Source organism: Carlito syrichta, unplaced genomic scaffold (genome assembly GCF_000164805.1).
Source record: "Carlito syrichta isolate Samal-C Ts95f unplaced genomic scaffold, Tarsius_syrichta-2.0.1 Scaffold316383, whole genome shotgun sequence".
NCBI classification, from domain to species: domain Eukaryota; kingdom Metazoa; phylum Chordata; class Mammalia; order Primates; family Tarsiidae; genus Carlito; species Carlito syrichta.
The window spans coordinates 1995-7685 of record NW_007260479.1 but is presented as its reverse complement, the minus strand read 5'-3'; the positions used below and the strand labels follow the sequence as shown (position 1 = coordinate 7685).

The 5691-nt window shown below is 50.8% G+C and overlaps 1 pseudogene; it reads right to left on the bottom strand.

The window, feature by feature from the left end:
• Nucleotides 1-1254: 1254 nt before the first annotated feature.
• Nucleotides 1255-2393, bottom strand: LOC103276811 (annotated as a pseudogene).
• Between the last annotated feature and the right edge of the window lie 3298 nt (nucleotides 2394-5691).

Sequence of the window (5691 nt, the reverse complement as noted above, 5' to 3'; positions counted from 1 at the left end):
TTTATTGTAGAGATAAGGTCTCGCCAAGTTGCCCAGGCCGGTCTCGAACCCGCGGGCTCAGGCAATCCACTCACCTCAGACTCCTAAAGCACAGGATTACAGGCTGAGCCACCGAGCCGGCTAGGATCATTTTTATTTACACACAATGGGTGACATTAAAGGACCCTGGGAGGCAACAGGCACTTTTTAAATGAGTTTGACGACATGGCAGCCAGGAAGATAGGAGATGAAATCATTAGTGCATCTTATTTCTTTACAGGCTCATGAAATAGGGAAACTGGACCCAGTCTGTGGTTTCTCCTTTTAACTGGGCTCTAGTTTGTATATGTGTGTGTGTGTTCTCCCAAGTTTAAACTTTCAGAGTTATATACCCGTTCCCCCTGGCTTCTAATCAAACTTACAGATTAGCAGGAGGTGCCCTGCACAAGCCTGGAGCTGGAGCAGGGTGAGTCATGTGACCATGTCCGGCTTCCTGGTTGGGGCCGCTCTAAACAATGGTGCTTGCCTGTAGGTCAAGGAAGAGATTGTTTGTAGATAGATACTGGGACAATTTTTGAGGCTTTCAGGCCGTTGCTCTGAACATCTGCTGTTCTCTGAACTGTAATCATTTGAAGTTAGGACTTTCATCACACATGGTCCCTTGTAAAGCATGTAGAAATATGCATTGAGATGTCTGTGATGGCAGGAACCACTTGAACGAACATCAAAATTTCCAATTATTCAAGTTCTTGTTTAAGTGATGTGTTCAACCCTCTCTGGAACAATGTGATTCTTGGAAGGAGTAACTTATGAGGCTCAGATCCTAAATACTTCCTTTCTTCTCTTGCTTGCCTCCTTCTTTTAAGTGAGTTGCCATCTCCGAGAGCTGATTAAACATGCAATTTATAAGCCTGGGGAGGTGCCTCATGCCTATAATACCAGCACTTTGAGAAGCTGAGATGAGAGGACCACTTGAGTTCAGGAGTTCAAGACCAGCCTGGGCAATATGATGAGATGTCATCTTTAACAAAAAATAGCTGGGCATGGTGGCATATTCCTGTAGTCCTAGCTACTCAAGAGGATGATTCAGGAGGATCACTTGAGTCCAGAAGTTCAAGGCCACAGTGAGCAAGACCACTCTGGGTGATAGAGTGAAACAAAGAATCAAAAAGAAAGAAAAAAGAAAAGAAAATTATGGTTATTACTATAGGATTTTCCGCCACTGGAAAACAACATTTATTGAGATTCCCCCAGCTGCACAGTCTGTTCCTGGCATTAAGCTCCTTCTTCCTTTGAGTTTCTGTCTTTCTTGAGTGATCCCATGAATGCTTTCTTTTCTCTACAGTCTGGGTCTGGAAGCAGCCATGGCCAAACTTGGAAGAGGTATCAATGAACTTAAGGTTAATCTTCTCCAGAGCCCACAACTTGGTCTGCACCAGCAAGGACTGGCACAGGATGAGCACTCGCTTCCTGGTCCCCACCACACAGCCTTTCAGCATGACAAAATCATTGGTCACTTCACCATAGTGGACAAAGCCACCGAGAGGGTTGATGCTGTTTGTCAGACAGGTTATAGTTGGTGGAGGCATTGTCTTGATCAACTTGCCATCCTTGATAAGGTAGCCCTGGCTGATCTTATACATCTTCTTGTTGATTGCAGTGCGATGATGGTAAAATTTCTGCCCAGCCCGAGTCACAGAGAAGGCCACATGGGCAGGATGCCATGCCCTAATGCCAGCAACCTTGTGCAGCTCTTGGTGGGTCTTGCGGGGCAGCTTCTTGGGGTGCCAATGACTGGTAACCCCTTTGTAGCCTTAGCTGATGACATCGGTCATCTCATCCTGACCAAACACTTGGTTCACAGGGACCAGCTGCTCTGGTCTCTCCCGGACCCAGTCCAGTTTCTTGGCCATAGTGCCTCAATTCACCTCCACCAGATGGGCCTTCTTCTGGCGCAGGGGAAGCAGGCACATCTGGGTGTGCGCAATAATGTGAATGACCTGGCAGTACTTTTTCACGATTGCCATTAAAATTTAGTGGCCAGGCTGGGTGACTCACACCTTCTTCAGCTGCTTCTTGGCATCCCCGTCCTTCCATTTCTTGCAGTACTTGGTGAAGGCCTGCTTCTTGATCTTATGCCGGTGCTTATAGAAGCGCCTTTTGCACTTGTCACTGATGTACTCAGCAAAGATGGTCTTGAAGGTCTGGAGGCCTCGGGGGTGTTCTACATAGTCCATGATGACTACAACCACCATGGTTAGAGTCTCCACAATGGTCACTGCCTCCACAACTTCCTTTTTGTTCACCTTGGATCCTGGCCTATCTGAAGGATGCAGAGAACAGTCAGAAGGGCATGCCCAAGATGGTGCTGCCACCCAAGACAACAAAGGCCCTAAGCTCTGGCTTCTCCCCATACAGTTTCCCACGCATATGAAGTTTAAACCTGTGTGCGAGTAATTTCTCCCTATAGGAATACTACCTCATAGTCTCCTCCAATAAAGCCCAAACATGGCACTGGCCAGCCCCTGCCAGGCCCATAAATACACCCCTCTCCCTGCATAGCTCTCTCTCTTGCTCTCTCTCTCCCCCATCTCTCTCTCTCTCTCTCCCTCTCTCTCTCTCTCTCCCCTACCCGTGGCTACATGCCCTTTTTCTTTTTTCCCTGTAGCCGCCACTTTAATAAATCTCTTGGTCCTTAAAGGGTGTGGAGTTGTTACTTGTGCCTAAGTTCTTTCATTGGTGCCATGACTCGGATCAGGTTCCTCTTGCCCTAAGGCGGGACCCTGTTCCGGCGCCGATGGGAGTCACCCCTTAAGGCCTTCGCCCACTTTCTTGAATGCCAGCACTGCATCCATCACTGACCCTTGGATAGGTAAGTGTCCCTAACTGGAAAACCTAAAACCTTGCCTGGGATAACTGGAGGAGACTGACCGTTGATCATCCGGCGGCTCTTTCAGCCCCAGGCGAGGGGGGGACCACACCCCACCTAGGTCTTTAAGGCCACAGCGGACCCCTACCGTTTTTCCCCCTCCCACCTAGGTCTTTAAGGCCACAGCAAACCCCAACCTTATACAGGACCTCTATAACTTCTACGAGCATTCAAAAAAGTGGGCAGAGATTCCCCTCCTTCCCCATCCCACTTTGACCCATTAAATCTCTTGGCCTTAATGGGTGTTGAGTTTCACTGTGGATTGGGGCTCTCTCGCCCTTGTGCAGGCCTCTCTCTCGCCCTTGGGCGGGACTTCGATTCAGCGCCAGTGGCCACTCCCATTCTCCCGGACCTTACCCACCCTCTTGAATGCCCGAGCCACATCCACCAGCAATCGTTGGATAGGCAAGTCCCTCTCCCCCAAACAAGGAAGCCTGAAACTTGCCAGGGATCACCAGAGGGAACGGACCTCAGGATCCAGCCCCTCCAGCCACTCAGTGAGGGGAAACACACCCCACCTTGGTCTTCACAGCCGCAGCAGACCCTGAAGGCTCCCTCCTCTGTTTCATCTCTCACGGACTCCAGGGCTCCCATGTCTGTCGGGCAGCAGTGGACCTCAGAGGCTCCCACGTCTGTTAGCCTACAGCGGACTCTGTAGGGTTCCCACTCCCCCAGGGCTCCCTCGTCTGTCAGGCAGCAGCGGACCTCAGAGGCTCCCACATCTGTTGGCCCACAGCAGACCCTGTGGGACTTCCGTTTCTGTTCGACTGGCAGGAATCGCGAATACACTCCCTACCCACCGCTCAGTCAAGTGCTTTCTGTCTGTTTCTAAAATTCCTAGCACTTGGTGCCTTGACCTCTCGGTTCTCCAGGAGAACCCTGGTTGTGCCAAACCTCTGTGACGACAGACTTTGCAACAGCCACACTTCTCGGACAGCTGACTCTTTAGGGGATGCCCCATTTAGTCCACCTGTCCCACCATGGGAGGCTCGTCATCCCTGCCAGCCAATTCCCCCCTTAAATCCCTCTTAAACAATCTAACTACACTCTCTCTCCCTCCCAGTATCAAACCCAAATGCCTAATTCACCTCTGCACACAGGACTGGCCAACATATCCCTTAGACAACCAAAATCAGTGGCCCCCTCAGGGGTCCCTCAATCCCAATATTATCCGGGCTTATATAATTTCTGTGAGCGTTCAAAACAGTGGGTAGCGATTCCCTATGTTCAGTCCTTTTCTCTCCTCTGTGAATATCCCCGCCTTTGCCTCAACTGTAATCCCTCCAACCTCCATCCCCAACTCATGCTAGCATCCGTTGCTTCCTCTACAGCTTCTCTCCCTCCCACTGTTCCACATGCGCCCATGCTTCCTCCTCTAAACCCTCTCCCCCCACTGCAGACACTGCAAGTCCCATTCCTGCTCCCTCCACCCCCGTCTCAAATTTTGACCCTGCAGATGAGCCCCCCCTTATAGACAGCCCAAGACTCCCCCATCCCCACCTTCCTCTTCAGCCCCACCCACTTCTGCTCCAGCAGCTCAACCTGTAAACCCCCGCCTTCAACCACTCCCCTGTATAGCCCTCCGGTAACCTGATCCAAGGCCACACCGGTCATCCTCGGTCCCCTCCACGAAGTAGTGGGTGCAGAGGGTATTGTTCAGGTACACGTCCCCTTCTCTATCTCAGACCTCTCACACATAGAAAAACATCTTGGATCATACACAACTAATCCTGCCACCTACATCAAGGAGTTTCAATACCTCATCCAGTCTTACAGCCTTACTTTCTATGATATATACCTAATCCTTTCCAACACCCTGTTTCCGGAGGAACATAGGAGAGTCTGGGAACAGACTAGAACATACGCAGATGAAATTCACCAAACCATCCCAGCTCACCCCCTTGGTGCAGCAGCTATTCCAGACCAGGACCCAGTCTGGGACTATAACTCCCCTGCTGGCATCAAGTCCAAGGATCGCTTCTCTACTTGCCTCCTTTCTGGGTTGCGCAGGGCTGCACAAAAGTCAGTTAACTTTGAAAAACTTCAGGAAGTTATTCAGGACAAAAATGAAAATCCCTCTAACTTTCTCAGCCAACTCACTAGGGCACTTCAGCAATATACCCACATAGACCTGGACTCCCCTGATGGCCGGCAACTCCTAATGACATATTTTTTCTCCCAAAGCTATCCGGACATTAGGGCAAAACTAAAAAAACTTGACAGAGGTCCCCTCACTCCCCAACATGATGTCCTAGCAACTGCCTTTAAGGTGTTCCACACCGGGATGAAAAGGCAAAAAGACATAAATATCAGATGCTGGCGCAGACCCTTCATGGAACTAAGGGTCCCTCCAGTGTCACCCAAGGCAGTGGCAATGCCCAAACTCAACGACAACCACCGGGACCCCGCTTCAAGTGTGGGCAACCAGGACATTGGGCACGAGGCTGCCCCAACCCCAGAGTGCCCCAAAAGCCATGTCCCAAGTGCAGACAGGCAGGACATTGGGAAATGGACTGCCCTTGTCCCCAAATAGGGACAGGGTCAGCCCCCAACCCTGCTTTAGACCTGTTGGGTATGGCAGCAACCTTGGAATGACAGGCCTGGGGTCTCCCTGCCCGACACAAATCTCAAATTGTCGGGAGCCCAGGGTCACTATAACAGTTGACAGGCACCCCATCCATTTCCTCCTGGACACTGGAGCCACCCTTTCCATTGTACGAGACTTTTGGGGCCCAACTTCCCTGTCTAAGTCCCCTATAGTCGGGGTAGGGGGCCAGTCCATC